Source organism: Nomascus leucogenys, chromosome 11 (genome assembly GCF_006542625.1).
Source record: "Nomascus leucogenys isolate Asia chromosome 11, Asia_NLE_v1, whole genome shotgun sequence".
NCBI lineage: Eukaryota > Metazoa > Chordata > Mammalia > Primates > Hylobatidae > Nomascus > Nomascus leucogenys.
The window spans coordinates 69,675,657-69,688,440 of NC_044391.1; the positions used below are offsets into that span (position 1 = coordinate 69,675,657).

The 12,784-nt window shown below is 34.8% G+C and overlaps 1 pseudogene; it reads right to left on the reverse strand.

Moving 5' to 3' along the window:
* Positions 1–243: 243 nt before the first annotated feature.
* On the reverse strand, positions 244–1,195 carry LOC100588111 (annotated as a pseudogene).
* Positions 1,196–12,784: the final 11,589 nt, after the last annotated feature.

Consider the following 12,784-nt stretch of genomic DNA (forward strand, 5'->3'; position numbering starts at 1 on the left):
TTGTTGGAATGCTTTACACTTTCCACAGAATGAAAACTAAAACTAAAATAACCTGTTATACAATTAGTCACAAATATAGTCCTCGAGGTTTTTGCCCATACACATGAAGATTTATTTAAAACATGTCTTCTCTGTAGCAGCTAGGCCCTGCCACCACTGTGCTTGGCTGAGTTCACAAATCTGTTATAACCTGTAGCGTCCCTGTCACTTCTCTGGCTTTCCTCTCTTGCTAAACTTTGTTTCCTAATTAAAATCTCTGCCACTGCCATAGCTACTGCTGCTGTTGGAACTGCCATAACCACCTTGGTTTAGTGGTTTGGCAAAGTATTGGCCTCCATCATCATAAGGGCCAGAGCTTCTGCCTCCAAAATTTCCTCCCATCATGGGTCCAAAATTTGAAGACTGATTGTTGTAATTGCCAAAATCATTGTAGCTTCCATCACCTCCAAAATTGCTTCCATTATTACCAAATCCATTATAACCATCCCCATTGCCACCATATCCACCACCACCATGGCTGCCACCAAAGCCACCACGACCACTGAAGTTTCCTCCATGACCAAAGTTGTCATTCCCACAGAAACCAACTCCACGACCACATCCAAAGTTTCCAGAACCACTTTGACCTTTTTGGCTGGAAGAAGCACTAAGCCATCTCCTGCTTTGACAGGGCTTTCCTAACTTCACCATTGTGGCCATTCACAGTATGGTATTTCTGAATGACAGTCTTATCCACTGAATCATGGTCATCAATGGTTACAAAGTCAAAGTCCCTTTTCTTGCTATTGCCTTGGTCAGTCATGATTTCAATCACTTCAATTTTTCTATGCTGTTCAAAATAATCTCTTAGGTGATGTTCTTCAGCTTCTGTAATGCCACCAGCAAATATCTTTTCCACAGTTAAATGGGCACCTGCTCTTTGAGAATCTCCTCTTGAGATAGCTCTCTTTGGTTCCACAACTCTTCCATCCATCTTGTGTGGCCTTGCATTCATGGCTGCATCCACCTCCTCCACAGTGGCATAGGTGACAAACCCAAAGCCCCTGGAGCGCTTGGTGTTTGAATCTCTCATTACCACACAGTCTGTGAGCGTTTCCCATTGCTCAAAATGGCTCCTCAGGCTCTCATCGGTTGTTTCAAAGCTCATCCCTCCAATGAAGAGTTTCCTCACCTGTTCGGGCTCTTTAGGAGACTCTGACTTAGGCGTGACGGCAGGGAGAAGAGAGACTTCAACGATGCCTCCTTGGCGGCGTCCATGAGCAGAAAGGAGTAGCTGACGAACGTATTTCAGCAATATTTCTTAATATTTGAAAAAGTTATGTGTTTTCACAGATTACTTTTTCTCTCCTGTTAAAAATTTCATTTAGAACTTTTTTTTTCCAAATGTTTCTTTCAAACTAGTGCTGATTTTCAGTAAAACGATGGCTATTATCTCTACTTCAACAGGAAATTTTTTCACACATTACATTCTCAGAATCTATATATTGATGACTTTTAAAGGAAATCTTTTAGCTATCTCTTAAGAAAAACAGTATTAAAACTGAGGTGACTGGCCAGGCACAGACGCTCATGCTTGTAATGCCAGTACTTTGGGAGGCCAAGCCAGGAGGTTTGCTTTAGGCCAGGAGTTTGAGACCAGCCTGGACAACATAGTGAGACCCTGTCTCTACAAAAAATAAGAAAAACTAGCCAGATGTGATAGTGTGCTCTGTAGGCCTAACTACTCAGGAGGGAAAATCACTTGAACTCAGGAGTCTGAAGTTACATGAGCCATGATCATGTCACTGGATCCCAGTGTGGCCAAAAGAAAGAGACCCTGTCTCTAAAAAACAAAACAAAACAAAATCACAAAAAAAAGACTGAAGTGATTAAAGACTACAAATTGGAAGAAAATATATCCAAGCCTCCAAATGAAGATAAGACACTCAGTGACTTAAAATATGGACAGGCATGGGAAGCACAAACAGGCAAAAGGAGCTTTGAGCCATTGCTCAAAAGCACACAACTTGTTTTATTGAATAAATCACTATTTCTTTTAAGTTTAAAATGTGTCATGTTAGGCACAGTTGGAAAATTTGAATATTTTAAAAGTATTTTAGGTCATTTTGCATTTTCATTCCAGAAGCAAACATAAAAACTTTTATTTAGATGTTGAAAAACCATAATGGACACAAATCTCAATTCTTTTAGCAAAGATCAGATTTTTAGATTTAGTGTGTAGGAAAAGCAAGAGAAAAAAGACTTTTCTAGTGAATCAAACTGTTATTTTTTAATTTTCCTTCAAGAGTATTAAAGGTTTTCACTATTGAATCTCCAGTTCAATGATATCTAAATTACCAGAAAAATATATGTAAAGTCACTGGAGGACTTCGAAAGCAAAGATATGAGATACAAACCCATTTTAAGCCTGCAGATGGCCTGAGGGTTTACAGAACATTATTCAGTAATGTTTAGTACTTCACCGTGCCAGAGTTTCCTTAGTTAGAAAACATTTCTGCAGTGTAAATGGCATATCCAAGAGAAAACTGTAGCTGTTCACAAACGAAGTTGGATTTACTTTTTAATAACTTAAAAATTCCCAAACGCTAACCATTTTATGGTTTTAAAATACCAATGCTCATCTCCAAAAGTCACAAAGTTACTGAGGATTAAGTCTTCAAAAACGTTGTGCTAGAACTTTGAAATGTTCCTCAATTCGTTTGTTGGACATTTCTATCTTTAGGGAGACAGTGGAGAAGAACAGTGTTGCTGAGAGACAGAGACAAGTGACTGCAGATGGCAGGATAAGCAAGGAGGAGGCTGCCCATATCCTAAAGAGAAAATGAGTGAAAATAATGGCTGGACCTCTTGGAAAGGGACCAGCGTTCACATTTCTAAGTAAGATTTGCAAGACTTAATTACTATCTTCTGTGGGAAATAAGGGAGTAGACAGAATCAAGTATAATTTCAGAATTTTATTTTGGAAGAAAAGATATTTGATTGGGCTATTATACTGAAAAAATTAAAAGAAATGAAAGGAAGGGGATAAATGAGAAAATTCTATTTGGACATAATGTTTTTAAAGATGTTCTGAATGGAGATGGCTAATGAGCCATTGGATAGGTATAGAATAGTTTTAAAGGAAATTATATTTTGGAATAAGGGTTGAGAAAGTATAGAAATCAGTAAATGTAGTATTATCTCAAGTGTAGCAGTGAAGATAAATAAGAAAGGGAGTTACAAATAAAGGCTGTTTTGTTTTGTTTCTATTTGATTTGGGTGTTGTGGAAGGCAGAATTCTAAGATGATCCCCAATAAGCCTCACACTTGCATAATCTCCTGCTTTTCAAGTGTGAATAGAGACAGTCAATACAATGATATGGTGCTCTCGTGATTATGATACATGGTACTTTATATGGTAACAAGATTATCTTGGGTGGGTCTGACCTAATCAGGGAAGCCTTTTAGATGCACGGTTTCTCCAGCTGGCCTCCAAAAAGAAAGTCGGAGAGATGACTTTCAACTTGCCTGGAAAAAAAATCAAACATCCATGCTGTGAATGACCTGTGGAGAGGTCACACGGCAAGGACCTGGAGGCAGCCTCTAGGAACAGCCTCTAGTCATCCGCCAACAAGAAAGCAGGGACCTCAGTACTACAACCTCAAATAACTAAATGTTCCCAACAACCTGAATAAGCTTGGAAGAGAATCCTGAGGCTCACATGAGATGGCAACCTTGGCTGACAACTTGATTTCAGTCATGAGAGACCCTGAGCAGAGAACCTCACCACACCATGTGAGACTCCGGATCCACATCAATGGTCAGATATGAATTTGCATTTGGTTTAAGCTGCTGAGTTCGTAGTAATTTTTATGCAGCAATATAAAGCTAATAGAGCTGTTTTATGTCTGTTTTATTTTTACTCTATGGTGGAGGATGAGGAAAAGGCTCAGAATAAAAGAAAGACATTAAAGATGTTGAAAATCCATAATGGGCACATAATGCAATGAACCTGGACTTGGGTCTTTCTTTGAGGAAACGAGGGATAGAGAATATGTGTTTTCTCTCTCTATATATATATATGTGTGTGTGTGTGTGTGTGTGTGTGTGTCTGTGTGTGTATTGTGTCTGTATTGGAAATTGAAGGGTGGGCAGTCACAGGTAATTCTGGTGGCTCTCTTTTCCCTATCAAGTGTAAGAGGAGGGTGTATGGTTAAAATTGGGAATTTGTGGCAGAGACACAGAGATGACTTTTGGTCTATAGAGTCGGGTATCTTTCTTTTTAGAGGAAATCCTGTGGAAAAGCCAGGTCTCTCCATTCTTTCAGAATGAAGATTTCCAAAAGAGAGTGAGTTATTGAAGAACTGAGTTATTCAATCCACACTGCATGGCTACATTCATGTTTGTGGCTTATTTTAGGAATCCATGGTGGAAATGGGGAGTCATTTTATTAGCATATTCTCAGTCTCAATATTATTTCCCCTAAGACTTTACCACACTGAATTTTAGAAAGATAAAGAAGAAAATGAAAGGCATTGAGCAAGTGACCTTCCTGTGTTTTGTTCACCTTCATTTATGCTTTCTTTAGGATTTGACTGGAAACAGGTGATCTTTTTTCTTCAGATACCTCCCATAAGTTGTCCATAAAATGTGTCTGACCATGGTATCTTCTTTGGGAGGAGATTATAATTATTAATTCTATTATCTGTTGGTTATTGATATACTCTGGTTTTTCTATTTCTTCTTGATTCAATTTTAGAAATTTATGGTTATCTATAAAATAATCCATTGATCTAAGTTTCCAATTTATAGTCATTAAGTTATTGACCATGATTTTATAGCTTTTTAAAAATCTAGATTCCATTTGCAATTATACCTTCATTTTTGTTCCTAATATCATTTATATGTGCCTTTGTTGTTATTCTCTTGAGTGATCTTGCCTGAATTTTAATATTGTTTTATTCTTTTTAAGGAACCTACTTTTATTTTGAGCATTTCTTATTGTTGTGCTTGTTATTAATTTCTGCTGTTTCTCTTTCCCTCTTTTATTTATTTTGGATTTCTCTAGAGTTATTTGTTTGTTTGTCTTTTTCTTCTGTCTTCTATATGTAAATACATTTATTTTCAAGTAGTTTTAGGAGAGTCTTATGTTTCCAAGATTAAGGGAAGGGAAGGTTTGCTGTGGTTTCATTTTTTATTTCTTATTTATTTTACATCATTATAGTAAATTAATGTAGCCTACAGAGTAGTTATTTTTGGAAATTTTCTGAGATTTCTACATGGTCGAAAAGGTGTTCTGTTTTTGTAATGTTCCATGTCTTTTTGACAGGAATGCATTTTCAATATGTGGGATGAAAAACTGTAAGATATGTATTATGTCAGACTCACCTATGTTAAACTTTTCTGATTGTGTCTGCTTGATTTTGTCAATTTCTATACAGTAGTGTATGTTAAAATACACTACTGAGGCTGGATTGATAAAATCTCATTTCAAATTAGTCATATTTTACTTTATATATTTAAACCTAAAGTATTAAGTACATAGAAATTTATAATTAACATAATATCTTACAAATTGCTTCCCTTATCAGTACGGGATCCTACTCTTTGTCCCTATCAATGATTTTCCCCTTATATTCTGTTTTATCTAATAAATAATGTCACTATATAATTTTTATTTTAATTAGAGTTACTTGTTATACATTTTCCCTCACCATATTTTCTTGTATTACCATGTGTCATTTTTTTTTCTTAGCTGTGTCTTTTGAAAACATACTAAATCAAGCAGACACAAATTAGAAGAGTTTAACAACACAGGTGAGTTTGATATACTATACATCTTACAATATTCTATCCTGCAAATAGAAAATGTGTTCTTGTCAAACACACATTGAACATTATAAAAAAAGGAACACCTTTTAGATTACATAGAAATCTCAGAACATTCCCAAAAATAACTACTCTGTAAGCTACATTAATTGGCTACAATGATATAAAATAAAAAATAAAAAGTTAGTAGTTTTTAATAAGTGAATCCAATTCCAATTTTCTCTGCATATTTTCTTTATATTTGAATATAATTTTATTTCTTCTCTCTGCTGATATTAAGTGATATAAATTCTCATATTTTATCATAAAAGTATAATTTAAAATTATTCTTTAAATTGGTAGTTGTATTTATTTATTTGGAAATCACTCTCTTGGGTATTTGGAATACATCAGTGAACAAATAAGACACAAAAATCCCTGTTCCCATGGAGTTCACTTTCTGATTAATACTAATAGCTATGAGTTTAGGCTCTATTCTAAATGCTTTATATATACCACATCTTTTATTCCTCATAATAAACCTATGAGATAGTTACAGATAAAGCAACACTAACATAGATGAATAAAGTACCTAGCCAGATGGAGACAGCCAGGATTTAAATGGCCATGCAATCTGAATTTTAAGATTTGCCCCTCTCACGCTTGTAATCCTAGCACTTTGGGAGGCCGAGGCGGGCGGATCACGAGGTCAGGAGATCGAGACCACGGTGAAACCCCATCTCTACTAAAAATACAAAAAAATTAGCCGGGCGTGGTGGCGGGCACCTGTAGTCCCAGCTACTCGGAGAGGCTGAGGCAGGAGAATGGCGTGAACCCGGGAGGCAAAGCTTGCAGTGAGCCTGGGTGACAGAGCGAGACTCTGTCTCAAAAAAAAAAAAAAAAAAAAAGATTTACCCCTCAATCACTCCACTGAATACTAAAGTTGAACAGTTTACAAACAGTACATTTCTTTTTATGTAAATAGTTTGATACATTATTCAATGCAACCAAGTGTAGGTCATAACTTTTTAAAAAGTAGAATTCTATACTATAAGGTTATGTATAGAACTTAATAATTGATAATAAAATAGTAACACACTTTATTATTTATTCACTGTATTTGGGAAATGCAATTTTATAATCTCATGTTTCTCAAATACAAAACTTAATGGGTGCAACAAATTCTTAGAGCAAGGAATAGTTGCCCTTCATTAAATACAGATTTTGAAAGATGTGAGCAGATCTTGTTAGAAGTCTGTCCTCTGACTCTCCTTTTGAATATGGGCATATTTATATTAGTGGGAATGGAATGTCTGAGATATGCAAACAGAACTCAAGTGCATAACTGTGCTTACACTTGCATTGCATTATTCTTATGTTATATTCTCCCACATTGATTATAGATAATAGGTTATTTCAAGTATATATACTAATATTTTATTACTGTTATTCCTGCTTCCTCATATCCTGTCTCTCTTGCCTTCTTTGACTCTCCTCTGTGGCCTCCTCACTATAGGGCTGTGAAGTATTAGTTAGACAGACAGCTTTACAGACTGTTTCATGAGATTCCCATAGTTTTAAAATCCACATAAAAAGCTCAGAACTTAGAATAAGCTATGGAAAAAGGAGAGCATGTGTTATAATTCAACTTAATCATAATAGAACAGAAGAGACCATTTTTGTTGATACTGTTCATGCTCTGTGCTAGACACTGCCTTAATAGGTGCTCAAGGTGTATTTGTTCTTACTTCCTATAATATGACAAACTATTTAGTGCATTTCATAAATTTCATAAACAATTAAGAAAAACAAATAAAAGTTTGAGATGTTGCTCTAGGTTTATTTCTGATAACATGGTATTTCAAGTTGGCATCATAATTCATGCCTTTGAGATGATTCATTTTAAATATTTTCTAGTAAAATTTTCAATTTCTAGAATATTTTCTTAATAAAAATGGCCTGCAAAAAATAATTCTTAAAATATAAAGCGATGGTTAAAGATCAACCATTCAGCAGAGCAAAATAAAATCAAGTTATTGATGTCTCTGTATTTTGTTAATTTACCCCCTATCTCTCATCTCATACTGGTAGCTGACAAAAAGAGAGAACATCAAATGTTACCAAATAGAACCTGACACATCCTACTCAGGAAGAAGATAATTATAAGCTTTCTGAATTTATGCATTTATAACAAGCACTTTAATGGTTCAAAATAGTCAATTGCTAAAGAGTGAATCCAAGAGGCTTAGACCACTTACAAAGTGGAATCAGAACAGCGTAAGTCAGCAGAGGGGTATGGACTTCTTAGCAGGAGAGACCAGAGAAAACATAAAAACTACAAAAAGATGCCCTCTGGGGAAGCTCTCGCACATTCGGGCATGCTTTCTGGTTAGAGTAGGCCAAAACTCAAAACTTTCGTTTCCAACCTTTGACCCTGGACATCTGGAAACCCAATTTGTGTCGAACAGAAGGAAGTTTTCTTTTCTATTTCAAAAACTTCGTGGGAGGATCTAAAAAGTTTAAGCATCTAGCATCTATTCTGCTCGCAAAAGCTACTAATATTTATGCATTTGGATGGAACTCTAAAATATGGAATGTTTGGTTAGGAAACCGATGCCTCAGAACCTTAATACTGACACATTGTTCATTTCTAGTTATGGATTTAGACAATGGCTTAGAAAAACAAAAATAACTTAGTACTTTGACGCTCTTTAATGTCCAAATTTAACAGACATCCTCCAGTTTCAGAATTTAAATAAATATGCTGAAGCATTTTTTATCAAGACACACTTGCATAACACATATATATTTGATACAATGTGCATTTTACCTGCAACAAAATTGTAGTCATTATATTACATTTTAAAATATAACAAAAATGTGATAGTGGTTTTACTCTACTTGGATTATATTAAAATTAAAAAGTTATGTTGTGAACTAAGTTATATGAGAAATATCTTTTTTCTTTTTTAAATAAAAATTATTTGTTATGGCATATTAAATTTTTGTTCGATCACCTCTAATAGATATAGTCAGTTAATTCGTGGGTGTAAGATAAACACTTAGCCACATAAAGATAGCATAGTAAATGGACAAAAACACAAGCTTTAGGTGATAGACATTTGATCTTAGTCATTCAGACACTTGTTAGCTGTGAAATCTTGGAAAAGTTATTTAGCTTTTCTGAGCCCAGTTTCCTCATCTGTAATAGGCATTTTGCTGTAAGTATATATCATGATTATTGTGTGAAGGAACAGCTATGTATGTGGAGCATAGAGTAGACCCTTAATAAATGCCATCATCATAATTATCTTTATCAACTTTAATAATAAAATGTTAGAAAATCCATCCAGTGGGACTAGATAAGTTCCAGAATTTTTAATTGCTCATGCAAATCTAAGTAGTGGCTGTGATCTTAATAATTCTTACAGCCCCAGGGATCATGGCAGCAATGTAAAAGAGAAACTCTCTCCTTTGTGCACAGAAACCACACACAGGGATAATTGAATGTTGGTCAGTTAAAAAAAAAAAACCTAGAAAATTCTTATGGCATTTGATTAAATTATATTGCATAAAACTGTATCTATTTCTATTATGAATATAAACTATCATGTGGTAAATGTTAATCATTTGTAACAGGCCTATTCATGACTTACACTTAAAACTATTCTTTCATCACCATAGAAAAGACATTATATTACCATGTAGTTTGCCAAAATGAATTGACTTGGAAATAAAACAATTTCTATTTGTAGTCTGTTTATTTCCTTTCATGGGACTGACTAGATATTTTCTGTGTGTGTATGGTTTGTGTTTTCCTGCCAAGATTTCTTTGGAAGATTTTGATCCATGCTAGGCATTCATACTTAGCTATGTGGCAAGAATTCAAAATATTTACACTTTCCAAACATTTTATGTACTTCAAAGAAGCACCATTCTTATTTGTGCTTTTGATGTTATCTGTTTAAACAAAAAATAATTTATATTTATATCAACTATTGCCTAAAAATGAAATTTTAAATATATTCTGATACTATCTACACAATTATTAATATTTGAAGTATATTTTGACATATAAGTGCTTTCCATAGCCTGTATTTTCTGGTCTATGTAAAGGGAAGTTTATATTTATACAGTTACATTAATTCCAGAATTTATAATTATAATATTTTAAAATCATTTAAAATAGATAACTAAAAAGAGAAAAATGAAGTCAACACCCCCATGCAATCTACCTACTGTTTTATGGGAGCAAATGAATAGCTAAAGTACCAGTTGCCAAATATACTCTTGTGAATCTGGGCTTACACATAGTTGGGAGGGCACATAACTATAGTTTCTTTAGAAAGTGCGCACTTTCATTTTCAGCCTCCACAGTTTCTATTATCATTACAGGACTACAGGAGCAAACTGATTTTGGTTTCTTTTATTTCCTGTTATTTTTCCTTCTTTCTTTCTTTTAGAATCTCATGCCTATGTTTTCTTTTCCTCTGAAGTTCACACAGTATAGTGCTTCCTGAAAATGCACATGTAATTCCCATTAGCTATAATGGAACTTGCACGCATCAAATAGAGAACAGACCCTGCTGCATAGTATCTTTCTTGTGTGGGATTGTGAGCACTTGTCTACCTTATGACAAACCCCTTGACAAGTTCTTTGGACACTTTGTTTATTATCAGAAAAGGCCATTCACATCTTGGACACACAGAAACAGACCCCTTCCAGATGGCTACCTGTCTTTGCACATGGCCAAAATATGGAGCTTCCCTTTCCCATGTAGACAAATGTTTTTACAAGCATTCTTGATTGTGCCTTGTGGAAAAATTTAAACATGGATAAAAAGCAATTGGTGTACTTACAAATGTAAAAGAAAATGTGGTACGTATGTAGTTTATGTTTCTTCTAGTACTTATCATTGACTGGGAACTAGGAACAATCATTTTGTCAAATTTAGAACCCAATTAGATCTTATACTCTAAATTTAGAGCCAGCTTCTAGCCTCTGGGGTTCCATTTCCAATATTCAATATCAGATTCTCTGCATTTATCACAGAAATAACAAGGCAATAGAAATGATTGTATTCTACAATGTGTATGCTACATTCTACATTTGTGTGATTGTATAGTTATTCTTGACAATGAGGAAACTAATGCATACTATTTTAGAACCGTTTAAATGGACATCTAAAGCCACACAAGTCAATGGCATAGCCTATTCTAAATTTAATGGCAAAAATGATTGATCCTGTTTGCTGGCTCTTGATTACTAAATACTCCTTGCTCTGGTAGAAGAGATCTCAACTAGGATTATCACAATAGCTGTGCTCTTCTAAACAGTTGATGTCTGTTAGATATGGGGAAAGAAAAGAGATGTATTATATGGACTGTGATGGTTAATTTTATGTGTCAATCAGTTTGGCTAGCACATAGTGTCCACATACTTGATTAAACATTTTTCTAGATATTTCCGTGAAGGTACATTTTAGATGAGTTTAACATTTAAATCAGCAGAGTTTAAATAAAGCAAATTATCCTCCATAATGTGGGTGGAAGGTCTTAATAAAGACAGATTTCTCACAAAGAAAAAGGAATTCACCAGCTGACTGCCTTCAGACTCAAACTGCAGAATCAACCCTTTCCTGACTCTCCAGTCTGCCAGCCCACCCACGTATTTTGGACTTACCTGCCTTCACAATTAATGAAGCCATTTCCTTAAAATCTTTCCCTCTCTCTCTCTCTCTCTCTCTGTGTATGTGTGTGTGTGTGTGTGTGTGTGTGTGTGTGTGTGTGTCTCACTCATGGTCTATCTACCTATCCATTCTATTGGTTCTTTTCTCTAGAGGACCCTGAAGAGTCTTGAACCATGGGTTATCAAGTCTTTTTCACTTTTCCTCTGGTAGACTACTTCATTTTAAACTCACTTCAGGGACCTGTCACCTACAATATAGAATTGTGAGTTCTACTCAAAGAGAAGTGTCCAAGAGTCTAAGATACTCAAAAGTTTACCTGAAAAAACTTAAAATTAAAAAAAATTACAATTGTATTTCATAATAGTAGCCACAAGGTACAAGCCTATTTAAAGTCAACAGCAAGAACAACCACTACATAGAATTTGAACTTACCAGTGATTTCCAGAACTTAACTGTGTGATAGACAAAATGTTTTCCTGAACAGGATCTCAACCACAAAAAGAAAGGAAGGAGGGAAGGAGGGAAGGGAGAAAAGGAAAAAAAAATACTTCAACAAAGCAACTATACAATCAAGATCTAACTGAGCCAATATTTTTCAGTACTCATTTTAGGAAAATTGATTGCTGAAATATTCAGCCAATCTAATATTCGTAAGTGTCAATCCAATGTATAGTATATAATAAAGGCATCAGAATGTCATTGACATTGTATTCTTCAATACAATCAACACCAGAATTGAAATAAAACGATTATGTCCTCATCATTGTTAATATTCAGTCTGTGTCCCTCTAAATATATAGAGATAGACAGAGACAGATACAGATATTCTCATACAAAATACCATGCTAGGCACTGATAATACAACAGTGAACCAGAGAAATAGTCTCTGTCCAAAGGGATTTTACAGTCTGCTAGGAAATATAGAAAAACAAACACAAAATCACTTTACAGTGAGAGAAAAGTGATATGATTTGAAACTTGGACTGTATTAGGGAGCACAGTGGAGATATAGATAATCTGATCTTGGTCATCAAGAGAGGAAGTCTAAGAAGAGAAGCAAGTAAGCAGATGTTAGACAGTAGAGAGGAAGTTAAATGTTGAGGTAAATTTCATTGATAAAGATGAGCTCAATTATCCAAGTACACATTTTCTCCTTTTCTGTTTAAAGGCTCCACACTATCAAAGAATTTCTTCTATTCACTTTGTATGTGGGAATCCAGTCTTTGTATTTGTGTGCCCAACTGTGACACATTAAAAAAAAAAAAGAAATCTGGTGTATAAATGCTTAAAAGTTGGCATGATGTTAT